The 13598-nt window shown below is 32.9% G+C and overlaps 1 long non-coding RNA gene across 1 annotated transcript; it reads left to right on the top strand.

Moving 5' to 3' along the window:
* Nucleotides 1–9194: 9194 nt before the first annotated feature.
* Nucleotides 9195–12094, top strand: LOC105650402 (uncharacterized). Its single transcript, XR_005177937.2, has 4 exons — nt 9195–9209; nt 9304–9580; nt 11533–11710; nt 11794–12094. It is a non-coding gene; the product is annotated as an uncharacterized LOC105650402 (long non-coding RNA).
* Nucleotides 12095–13598: the final 1504 nt, after the last annotated feature.

Here is a 13598-nt window from a genome sequence, read left to right as displayed (position 1 = left end):
CTTTCTAGAAATAAAAAGATAGTATATGTAAATATTTATTTGTTGCCAAAAATAATTTTTGCCAAAATCTTTTTGATTTAGGTAAGTGGAATTAAAAGAGCAAAGCTTTGACTTTTCTTTTTAAGGGAATTTTCGAGAATATCTTTAAAATGATTTTGAGAGAGAGAAAAGAGATTTTGTGCTTATAAGGAAATTTTCTTTCTATCCTACAATATTTCCTAAGATATTAACCCCTAAAAGATCTTTAAAAATGTTCAAGGTATTCAAAGAATCTTGGATTGTAGGAGCTTGATTTCATTAGCAACCTCCATATTAAAAATTTGCATAAAATAACTTTAACACATACAAAAATATTAAATTTATTTATTTTGCATAATCATCAAAATCTCAAGATAAAATTGACCCTTAGCCAACACAAATTAACAACAAATTTACATGGATCTTATTCTTTAGGAGATAATTGTTGTTGCAATCTCCGATATTGAAATTCTTTCATTAGAACTAATATTTTCTTTCTAGAAATCAAATCAATAAGAAAAATTAATATAATTCAGTGAGTTTCTCATTTCATCAAGAAAATCAATATTAATTTTAGGGATAATTATACCATTACTGTCTAAATGTTTACATTTTTCTATTTTTGTGTCTCAACAGAAAACGGGAATCATTGAGTGTCTAAACTTATAAAAAATTGCAATTAAGTGTCTTCGGTTAACGTGGATGACAAAAAAAAATGATTATACATGAGTGAACCCAATTTTAATTGCGTGGCAACTTACTTGGCATGAAATTGCTGAAGTATTAATGGGTTTATTAATTTTATTAAATAACAGGTGCGAATGTTGATTATTTTGTCATATAATTTGGTGTTTTTGATGAGTTTATTTACCTATGTGATTAATTAGATATCAGGTATTGTTTTGACAAATTTATAGGAGTATTGGCTAAAGTTGACTAAGTTAAGGTTGAAAGGGCTGCTGCATTCTTTTTGGAAGACATATTCAAAGGTCTTAGTTGATTTGAAGAGTAGAATATCATGGGATTTTATTTTGTTAGTTTGATTTGATTGTAAATATATTTTTTCTTGATTTTCTTTGAAATAATCCTCTCTTTTCTAGAAGAATAGAAAAGAGAGGAGCTATTAGTATAGGGGCAGCTAAGTTTTCTACAATATTCTTTTTTTTTAGTGTTGTAAATTCAAAAATGGCCATATGTGGCTAAGTTCATTTTATTCCAGCTTAAGGTTTAATCAAGTGCTTAGTTCTATCAAAGTGTTGTGAGAATTGTTCTTCTTTTTACTCATTTAATTCTTCAATATTTGTTTATCTCTTGCAATTAATGGTTATGATGGATATTGTTGTTCTATTTAACTGGGTAAATTGGCCAGTTATTTAGTTAATTTAGAGTGATAGGTGCTAGTTAATAAAATCAAATCCTTAATTGTTTGATTGAATTAACAATTGTAACAATTAATATGACTTCATTAAAACCAGTTTTCAAGTTATATTAAGGGGATAAATAATCTCTTTGAATAGGCTATGCATGTGGTTTATTAGATAGAATTGGGTCTTTCTCATTTTCTTTCAGCTGCCAATTAATTTTAATTCTAAGCGCGTGTCGGATTTAATTATTAGTAAGGGATTATTCATAGCTCGTTGTCTTATTTAATCCCTTATTACGGAAATATTAAGTTGTTAGAAGCATTTTTGGCAACTATAACTAATTTATTAATTGTGTTAATGAGTTAATTTTTATTTCAATGATCAACACTGTAGAACTACTACAAGGATGACCTTCGGCTGGAAATATTCCTCCAATTGATTTTTCAACTTTAATTTACTACATTTGCTAAATTCAATATTTTCAAATCTAAACCCCAATTTATTTTTATTAAATTTTTTGATTTTTAAAAATAATATTTTTAATCTCTGGTCTCTGTGGATTTCGACCTTACTCGCCATTTTCTTCAATTCTTTAACTTGATAGTAAGATAATTGATTTTGGTGGATTCGACACCTACCAAATTTTGGCGCCGTTGCTTGGGATTAGTGCTAACTAATTATATTGTTTTTTTTTATGACCAGATCAAATAGTACAAGTGATCTCCAGTACGACTCTGAGATTTAGAAAACTGCTAGACGATTGAGAAAAGAAGCAAAACAGAAAAAGCAGTCTTGTTTAGCAGAAGAAGCGATTAATCCTGAACTTCCTATAATTAATTCACCTCTTGAAGAAATTGCTGTTCTTAAAATTTCCAAAAGTTCAGGTGAATTTGAACCGGAAGAGGAGATGGCTGGTCAAAGAACATTATGGGAGTTAGCAACACCTCCTATTAATCAACCACCTCTTTGCATCACACACCCAGCCTTAGAGACGGCATTTGAGCTCAAATAAGGTTTGATTCAATTACTGCCCACTTTTAGAGGTTTGCAGGATGAAGATCCTCACACACACTTAAAAGAATTTCATGTTGTATGTTCTACCATGAAACCCCATGGAATTTCTAAGGATCAAATAAAATTAAGAGCTTTTCCATTCTCTTTAGCCGATTCAGCCAAAGAATGGATATTTTATTTGCCATCCGGATCTATTACATCATGGACAGAAATGGTAAAGACCTTCTTAGATAAATTTTTTCCTGCTTCAAGGGCTGCTAGCATTAGGAGAGACATCTGTGGGAGTAAATAAAAGAACCATGAAGCTTTACATGAGTATTGGCAGAGATTCAAGAAAATGTGCAAGCTGTCCGCAACATGGATTTTCTGATCAAGCTTTAATTCAGTATTTTTATGAAGGTTTGTTACCTATGGGAGGCAAATGATAGATGCAGCAAGTGGTGGAACAATTGAGAATAAAACTCCTCAAGCCGCAAGGGAATTAATTTCCACAATGGCTGCTAATTCTCAACAATTTGGGTCTCGTCATGAACCTTCGAGAAATATTAATGAGGCAAGTGTTTCTTCTCTTGAAATAAAATTAATGATGTAACATCTTTGGTTCAAAATTTGGTTATAGGATATGGACATCAAGTTAAGGCTTGTGGAATTTGTGCCTACATTGGACATCCTACATACATGTGTCCAACTTTGCAAGATGATAGTCAAGAACAAGCCAATGCCATGGGAAATTTTTCAGGTCCTCAACGAAAATATGATCCATATTTAAGTACCTACAATCCAAGATGGCAAGACCATCCAAATTTGAGCTATGGAACTAAAGCGCCAAATTTCCAAAATTTCAAACTCAGCAACCACCACCAGATTAAGGTTCTTCAAACTTAGGTATGTCTCTTGAGGACATTGTTAAATCACTTGCTACTAACACTAAGCAATTTTAGCAAGAGAAGCGAACTAGCATCCAAAATTTAGGGATCCATGTTAGCCAAGTAGCCACTTCATTGGGTAAGTTAGAGTCTCAAGGTAAATAACCATCTCAAACCATTTTGAATCTAAAACAAAATGTAAGTGCAATTACTTTGAGAAGTGGCAGAGAGCTGGAAATTCCAGCAGCAAATAAATGTGGGCGTGACTTGGCACCGAAGGACAAAGTAGAGAAGGTGAAGCTGTCTGATGGTGCAGTATTGGAGAAGCCGAAAATTCTAGAAATTTAGCCTCCTTTTCCTCAGAGATTTGCCAAGGCTAAGAAGGAAAAAGAAGAGAAAGAGTTTCTTGACATATTCTGGAAAGTGGAAATCAATATTCCACTACTTGATGCAATCAAAAAGATGCCCAGGTACACAAAGTTTCTTAAAGAGTTGTGCACTTATGAAAAAAAATTATCTGGGTGTGAGAAAATTGATGTGGGAGAAAATGTTTCTACTGTGCTTCAAAGAAAATTACCCCAAAAATGCAAAGACAAAGGTACGTTTGTCGTATCCCGTAAAATTGGTAATTTCGGGATAGATAGGGCTATGTGTGATGTAGGAGCATCAATAAATGCAATGCCTTATTCTATTTATTTGCAATTAAATGCTGGCCCTTTAAAAGAAACTTATTATTCTTGCCGATAGATCTATAGTTTACCCTAAGAGAGTGTTGGAGGATGTGTTAGTTCAGGTGAATAATTTAATAGTCCAGCAGATTTTTATGTCATTGATATGGAGGATGATAAATCTTCCAATTCTTGTAATTTATTACTTGGAAGACCTTTTCTTAGTACTGCTAGAACTAAAATAGATGTGTATGAGGGGACATTAACCATGGAATTTGATGGTGAGGTGATTAAATTTAGTGTTTATGAGGCCATGGAATTTCCTAATGATGTTTCTTCTATTTGTGGCATAGATGTTATTGAACCATTGACTGAAAAAGTGTTTCATTTGAGTGAAGAAGATAAGCTTAAGGTTGTACTTTTCAATGACTTAAATTCAGATAGCCTTGGAAAGATTAAAGAAAAGTTCATGATTAAAGAGGAGTTGCAAGAAGTAGTGCTTGCATTAAAAGCACAAGATCCCAAGGTAAGTAATGGACTTGTAATTAATTTACCTAAATGTCACTATACTCTTCTGCCTTCTATTTTGCAGGCACCAAAATTGGAGCTAAAGTTGCTGCCCTAACATTTAAAGTATGTGTTTTAGGGTGAAGAAGAAACCCTTCGGGTGATAATTTCCAATAAACTCAAAAAGAAGGAGGAGGAGAAGAAGTTAATTCAGGTTCTTAAGAAGTATAAGAGTGCAATTGGATGAACCATTGCTGATATTAAAGGCATAAGTCCGTCCACATGCATGCACAAGATTTTGCTTCAAGAGGATAGCACGCCAAGAAGAGAAGCACAAAGGCGTCTTAATCCGCCAATTATGAAGGTGGTCAAGAAAGAAATTGTAAAGCTTTTAGATTCTGGTGTGATTTATCCGATTTTGGATAGCAAGTGGGTCAGCCCAGTTTAGGTTGTGCCTAAGAAAATGGGCATTACTGTGGTAGAGAATCCCTACAGTGAGTTGGTTCCTAATCAAGTTTAAAATGGATGGCATGTTTGTATTAATTACAGGAAACTAAATGCAGCAACGAGAAAGGACCACTTCCCGCTTCCATTTATTGACTAGATGCTTGAAAGGTTAGCTAGTAGGACTCATTACAGTTGTTTAGATGGACATTCAAGTTTCTATCAAATTCCAGTTGCACCTGAAGATCAAGAAAAGACAACATTCACATGTCCATTTGGAACTTTTACTTATTGACGAATGTCGTTTGGGCTTTGCAATGCCCCATCAACATTTCAACGGTTTATGGTAAGTAACTTTTCTAATTATGTACAAAGCATTATAGAAGTTTTTATGGACTATTCTACTGTTTATGGAAATTGTTTTGATGAATGTTTAACAAATTTTGAAAAAGTTTTAGAAAGATGCTTCTAATCTAACCTTGTTCTTAATTATGAAAAATGTCATTTTGTGGTTGATCAAGGGCTTATATTAGAACATGTTATGTCTTCTAAGGGTATAGAGGTAGATAAGACAAAGATAGATGTTATTAAGTCTTTACCTTACCCCGTAAGTGTATAGGAAGTTCCTTCTTTTCTTGGGCATGCAGGTTTTATTGGCGATTTATCAAGGAATTCTCGAAAATTGCTCAACCCTTATGTAGACTCTTGCAAAAAGATGTTGATTTTGAGTTTGATGATGCGTGCAAGCAAGCATTTGACATATTGAAGGAGAAGTTGATATCAGTCCCAATTGTTCAAGCTCCAAACTGGGATTTCCCATTTGAGATAATGTGTGACGCTAGCAACCATGCTGTAGGGGCTATTCTTGGGCAAAAATTGGACGGGAAGTTCGTTCTTTTCCTGGGCATGCAGGTTTTTGTAGGCGATTTATCAAGGACTTCTCGAAAATTGCTCAACCCTTATGTAGACTCTTGCAAAAAGATGTTGATTTTGAGTTTGATGATGCGTGCAAGCAAGCATGTGACATATTGAAGGAGAAGTTGATATCATTCGCAATTGTTCAGGCTCCAAACTGGGATTTCCCATTTGAGATAACGTGTGACGCTAGCAACCATGCCGTAGGGGCTGTTCTTGGGCAAAAAATTTGACGAGAAGTTCGTTCTTTTCTTGGGCATGCAGGTTTTTATCGGCGATTTATCAAGGACTTCTCGAAAACTGCTCAACCATTATGTAGACTCTTGTAAAAATATGTTGATTTTGAGTTTGATGATGCATGCAAGCAAGCATTTGACATATTGAAGGAGAAGTTTATATCAGCCCCAATTGTTCAGGCTCTAAACTGGGATTTCTCATTTGAGATAATGTGTGACGCTAGCAACCATGCTGTAGGGGCCGTTCTTAGGCAAAAAATTGGCAAGGAACCTCATGTTATTTATTATGCCTCAAGGACACTTGATAGTGCTTAAAGCAACTACTCTACAGTGGAAAAAGAACTTTTAACTATTGTATTTACTTTAGAAAAATTTCACTCTTATTTGCTTTGTAGTAAGGTTATTGTGTTTTCTGATCATGTAGCCTTGCGGTATTTATTGAAGAAGAAAGAACTAAACCTAGGCTAATAAGATGGATTTTGTTACTATAAGAATTTGATGTAGAAATTAGAGACAAGAAAGGGTCTGAAAATTTGGTGGCAGACCATCTTAGCCGGGTACCTTTGACAGAGGAAACACTACCTTTGAATGATGCATTTCCCGATGAGTATCTCTTTTCATTAAGTGATAATATCCCTTGGTTTGCTGATATAGTCAATTACTTAATAACTAGATCATTACCTTATGATTTAACTAAGTATGAAAAAGATAAAATTAAAAATGATGCAAAATACTATGCTTGGGATGATCCTTATTTGTGGAAATATTGTTTAGATCAAATAATTAGAAGGTGTGTCTCTAATGATGAAGTTGAGTCTAGGCATGGCCGGTTCAGTGAACCGCCGGTTCCGGTTCACTGAACCGCCGGTTCGAGATGTTTAAAATTTTGAACCGGAACCGACCCTTGAACCTCCGGTTCCAGTCCGGTTCCGGTTCTGGCACGGTTCAGCACGGTTCCGGCGAACCGACGGTTCAAATTACGGTTCCGATTCGGTTCCGGCATTATGCAAATTTTTAAAAAAATAATAAAATTTTTGATTCAGAATTCATGAATAAATAATAATTTTAAAATGTTTAAATTTTATTAACTAAATGAATTATTATAAATTTTAAAAGAAAAACATCTATTAACTAACTTAGAACTATTATTACATTAAATTTTCAAATTTTGCTAATTTACTAATATAAAAAACTATAAATGGAATATAAAATTAATGAAATGAGTTGAAAATTATTATTTTCAAATACTAAGAAAATTATTTAAAAAATCAAATGAAGTAAATTTATGAATGGAAAAATTTGAGATTAGAGAAAGAATTTGGAATTGGATGTAAGAAAATAAAAAATAAACAATAGATAATTCCAACATTAAGGAAAATAAAGCAATAGAAAAAATAATGAACTATGGAAATTTGAGAGAATTTTGATTGAGAATAAGAGAAGAGTTAGGATATAATTGATTGTGAAATAAAAAAATATCAACTCATCATATTTATACATGTGTCTCATTTATTAGTTTTCCAAATTGTCACTTATATAATTTAGTAAATTACAGTAAATAAATAAATAAATGATTAAAATGAATAAAATTTATTTACCAAAAAATAAATAGAAAACACCTATCATATCAAAAACTATCTGTTACACTCTTTTTTTGTACACTTGAAAGTTTTTTTTTTTATATAAATCAACTATTCATGTACCATTTTTTATATAAATTAAGTCAAAAAATGTGTATTTTTTTCACAATTTTTTATAACTCATATACCATTTTACTTCTCTTCACCATAAATCAAATCAACTACAATCAAATCATTTGATATAAATTTTTTTATAAAAATTTTAAGCTACAATTTTTTGTGTATCCGGTTCGAACCGGACCGGAACCGCCGGTTCACCGCCGGTTCAGGTTCATATTTTAACATCCACATGAACCTTAACCGACCCTTGAACCGCCGGTTCCGGTTCAAAGTTATGAACCGCCGGTTTCGATCCGGTTCCGGTTCGTCTACAGTACTGTTCGGTTCTGGTTAGAACCGAACCGGTGGCCATGCCTAGTTGAGTCTATTCTTAAATTTTTTTCATTCTTATGCTTGTGGTGGTCATTTTGGACCTAAGCGAACAGCTCGTAAGGTTCTTGAATGTGGATTTTATTGGCCATCATTATTTCGTGATTCATACATTTTTTGTAAAGCTTATGCTAATTGTCAAAGAATTTGAAATTTAGGACATAGATTAAATGCCCTTTAGTCCTATTTTGATTTGTGAAATCTTTGATGTGTGAGGTATAGACTTCTTGGGTCCTTTTCTTTCTTCTTTTGGCTATACTTACATATTGCTTACTGTTGATTATGTTTCTAAGTGGGTGGAAGCTAAGGCTAGTCAAAATGATAATGCTAAAAATGTTATAGATTTTGTGAAGTCTAACATTTTTGCCAGCTTCGAAACTCCTAGAGTTATCATCAGTGATTGAGCAACACATTTTTGTAATAAGACGATGGCAGCTCTCTTTAAGAAATATGGAGTTACTCATCGAACTTCTACAGCCTACCATCCTCAGACAAGTGGGCAAGCGGAAGTGTCGAATAGGGAGATTAAGTCAATTCTGGAAAAAACAATGAGTCCTAATCAGAAGGATTAGGCTTTACATTTAGATGATGCTCGGTGGGCCTATTGCACAACCTATAAGACACCTACATGAATGTCTCCATATCGAATGGGTTTTTAGAAAACCATGTCGTTTACCTATGAAATTAGAGCATTGAGCTTATTGGGCTGTAAAGAAGTGCAATATGTGGATGGATGCTGTTCGTGAGCGTAGGAAGTTGCAATTGCAGGAGCTATAAGAGATTAGAAATGATGCTTATGAGAGTTCTCGTATTTACAAAGAGAAAACTAAGGCCTTCCATGACAATTCAATTTCAAGGAAGCAATTTTTAATTGGCCAGAAAATTTTACTTTATCATTTAAGACTGAAATTGTTTCCTGGAAAATTAAGGTTAACATAGATCGCACCTTTTGTGGTTATCAATATTTTTGCTTATGGTGCAGTAGAAATTTAGAGTTTAGAGACTAATAAAATTTTTAAGGTTAATGGGCACCGATTGAAACAGTTTTATGAGGGGGACTCGAGCTGTTAGAATCGAGGAAGTTTCATTGGAAATTCCTACAGTTCAGGTTTGAGAGTGGGAAGTCTGTAAAAAAAATTATTTTTGTTTATTTGCTTTTGTTTTTTTTATTTTTAACTCACCTTGTTACAACAACTTTACAGGGTAGGTTAAAAGGATAAAAAGAATTTTGAGATAAAAAAAAGAAGGAAAAGCGAGATTCATTTGTGTCGTTGTCGTCATTCATCTTCAAACCTCTCGTCTTCCAAACCAAGTTGTTTCAATGTGACCTCTAGATTGTTCATGAGGTTCGAAGAGAGTACCAAACGCACCTGTTTCAAGCTGTCTAGTCCTCCATGGTCAAGTAATGGTGTTCAACAAGTTCGTACCAAATAGCACCCGTAACCTGTTCTGATTCAGAACGTAAATCCAGCAGTTTAGGTAAGTTTTCTTGAACATATTTTTCAATTTCTATTTTTGTTTGCTTGGGTTTGTGTTGGGTTTACATTTAGACAATGTAAATTGAGTGTGGGGGAAGAGAATTGGTGCTGATTTTGCTGCAATTTGGGTTGGATTTCTGAATTCTTGGTTAAATTTTGTTGGGTATTTTCAGAATTAACAGCAATATGTGTTGGGTATTATTATAAACTGAGTAGTTTGTTCTAATTTTTGCTGAAATTTGATTTGATCTGATTTTGGGTGGCTGAGATTTTGATGGGTAAACTTTAGGAATTTTTGTCTTAACTAGGAACAATCCTTTGAATTAAATTGAAAAACTCTCTTAATTAGTTTAGCAAATTTAACTTGATTGTTTTTATCTCTTGTCGGTTTAGAATAAATTGTTGAATTTAGTCATTCTCTTTGACATAATGTTTGAGGCTTGAATTAATAATGGGGACAATTCTAAAATTGCTTGATTGTAACTCATAACCATTACCTTTAGAATTCTTGTATAAACTGCTTGGGCACAAAAATGAGCATTGCGTGTGTTTACTTTTGAATTTAAGATTACTAAAAATCAAAAAAAAAATAATAAAATGAGCAATTGGGCTACTCCGATGTCTGGTAATGGATAAAGAGTAGTGCTAGTAGGCACTTGAGTTTGTGACTCTAAGTAGCCGGGTACGCGAATCACCAGTATTCGTCGTCGCGTCGAAAGGATGATTACATCTCAGGCAAGACAATAATGCTCAAACGTAATTAAACAATAATAAAAATTCAGCACTCCTATTTAACATTTCAGTCATTTGCAAGATTTTCGGTGACCTCGCAGGTTATCAAATAATTCTTCAAGTAATGGTTTAATTGTATGGAACTTAAAATTGCATATTTTAAATAACAATGTTCAAGCCTATCTTTTGTGTTAGAAAGAATTTAAATTCAACTCTTTATTCTCTATGGACTTCAGATATGCTTATTCAACTTAACTTTGCTTTTATAATTAAGATTGTTTTTTCTAAAGATGTTCTTGTAAGGGTTGTGAACAGTTGGGTGAATTTTCCTTTGAGTAGGTTGAGTTTTCCTTAAGGATAAGTAAATATTAAGTGTGGGGGAATTTGATTGTTTTATTAATTTTATTAAATAACAGGTGGGAATGTTGATTATTTTATCATATGATTTGGTGTTTTTGGTGAGTTTGTTTGCTTATGTGATTAATTAGATATCAGGTATTGTTTTGACAAATTTATTGGAGTATTGGCTAAAGTTGACTAAGTCAAAGTTGAAGGGGCTGCTGTCTTCTTTTTGGAAGACATATTCAAAGGTCTTGGTTGATTTGAAGAGTAGAATATCATGAGATTTTATTTTGTTAGTTTGATTTGATTGTAAATATATTTTTTCTTGATTTCCTTTGAAATAATCCTCTCTTTTCTTCTATAAAAGGGAGGAGCGGCTAGTATAGGGGCAGCTAAGTTTTCTACAATATTCTTTTCTTTAGTTTTATAAATTCGAAAATGGACGTACGTAACTAAGTTCATTTTATTCCAGCTTAAGGTTTAATCAAGTGCTTAGGTCTGTCAAAGTGTTGTGAGAATTGTTCTTCTTCTTACTCATTTAATTCTTCAATATTTGTTTATCTCTTGCAATTAACGGTTATGATGGATATTGTCGTTCTATTTAACGAGGTAAATTGGCCAGTTATTTAGTTAATTTAGAGTGATAGGTGCTAGTTAATAAAATCAAATCCTTAATTGTTTGATTGAATTAACAATTGTAGCAATTAATATGGCTTGAAATCCCCATTTGGAGGTAAAGTTATCAATATTAGTAAATTTACATCTTATACTTTGTCTCTTTGAAAATCTTGATTGATTCTAATTAATATGGCTTGAATTCCCCATTTGGAGCTTTGTTTATTGGGAAGACTGCATGAACTGATTTTTCATGTTTTACAGCTCATACTTCAATAGAAATTCTATTCCATCCTATTGCAAGCAAAGGGAGAAGAAGGCAGATTAATGAACCAGAACCCAGGTTCATGACTGACAAAGCGGAAGGCTTCACTAAAAGGTACAAGCTGAAATGAAATTTTAACCTCAACTTGAAGGCTATATCACTAGATCACAACTACAGGTACAAGCTGAAGGCTATGAGCTTCTACGTTTTTTATTCATACCACACTTTTCTGACATTTGTCAAATCTTGTTATTCCAAAGGCATAAAAGAATAAGAGGCAAAAAGAGAAAGGATCTAAACATAAGAAAACAAAGAAGCAAAAAACTGTAAGGGGGCAAGTACCAGTCAACCGATCTCTGATGTGCTGCCAACACAATAGTCTAAGACAAATTAGTGTGCAATTAGTGTTGGATGCTTTTGTTCTGTATATGAAACTATTATACAAATCCTTGGATTTTTAATGATTTTTGAATCATACATTATTTTGGGTGAATTGTTGCCATAATTTGAATTGTTGCCGTAATTGGCGCACTTAAGTTCCATTTACAGTTAGAAACTTAACTTGCTTCTTTAATTCAACAATTTGAGATGCAATCTATTAATTTGCACTTACCTCACATATTGATTTTGGCTTCCTTACTCCTTACACTCTTTCATTGGAGATTTGCTCTTAATATCTCAAACAAATTATTAATTGCTTGAATTTTCCCATTGCACACCTGCTGCATAATCAACAATCAATTAAGATTGTTGGATTAGTCCATTATAAAAGAATTGATTAAGCAACTCTAATGGATATCGATATGTGGATATTGGATGAGTAAAACTTAAATCTATCCTAAGCTTCATGAAAAGGTTCTTCTTCCGCCAATGAAAATATATGCAACTCGGAAGTCTTTTGGTTGAAATAAAATTTTCTCATAAAGTTATTATAAACTTCTTCCCAATTGTTTGATGAATTTGCAAGTAAACTCATTAATTAAGCCTTAGCTTTATCCTTGAGTGTGTAACAAAAGCATCTCATTTTCAATTGATCTTTCATTAAACCCTGCAAACAAAAAGTTTGAATAATAGCATAAAATTCATGAATGAAATTTAATGGATCCTTAATAGTAAGACCATAAAAAGATGGCGTTCTTCGCCTCATAATCCGGGCTGCTCATCCAAATGCATACAAGAAGTTACATTGCCAATGATTGGCCTTGCAAACTCTTTCATATGCTAGTAGTCGGCCATGTCTTCTTCTGGTTCAACTTGTACTTGCTCCAAAATTTCCTATTCAAGTACACATTCTTCTTTATTCTGAATTTCTTATTCCACAACCACTTGACGTAACAACTACTAAAATAATGAATTTTGCTGAACATACTCTAAGATTGCTGCCAATGAATAAGAAATTTCTAGTTTCAAAACTTAAGGGTCATTTTTTTATTACAACTTCTTCTTGTAAGAATAAAGGAACTAACAACATACATGTACTAGCACCGACAAAATGAAGCAATGGATAAACCTGATCCAATCCATATAAAGGCTATGGCAAGCAACGCAACATGAAACTAAAGCAAGTAGAAGAAATACAACATAGTCAATCAGAATTAGGCTGCATGAGATTGATTCTTAAATTCACCTTTGTATTTTATTTGAAAATTCTTGTAGTATCTTTAACTTTTACTTTAGCATATTGAACACTTTAATTCATAAAATTGCTCTTATTAAATGATTTCTCGCAAAATTATTATATTTACTCCAACTTATAAAATTAAATGTTACAAATACTTATTTAATTTAATAGTTAAAAATATGAAAATTATTGTCAAGTTGTACTAAGTACACATCAAATCTAGATTTTGCACATAAAAACCAAAAATCTTAAAAATTGTTATTGCTAGAGAGGATTTAGATCACAGTCTGCTTTGATGTAATAAGGTGAGGGTTATTTGGGAACTTGGAGATTATTTACCAACTAATGACAATTGCTCTTTTAAAGACTTCTTTTTTTGCAGGAACTTAATTCTAATAACTCAAATAAGGCCGAAGAAATCGTTGTAATTGCTTGGGCTCTTGT

The sequence above is a fragment of the Jatropha curcas genome, chromosome 4, assembly GCF_041381405.1.
Source record: "Jatropha curcas cultivar XTBG-Jc1 chromosome 4, XTBG_Jcur_1.0, whole genome shotgun sequence".
NCBI lineage: Eukaryota > Viridiplantae > Streptophyta > Magnoliopsida > Malpighiales > Euphorbiaceae > Jatropha > Jatropha curcas.
The sequence above is the reverse complement of the archived record's forward strand: the minus strand, read 5'-3'. Positions and strand labels throughout refer to the sequence as shown.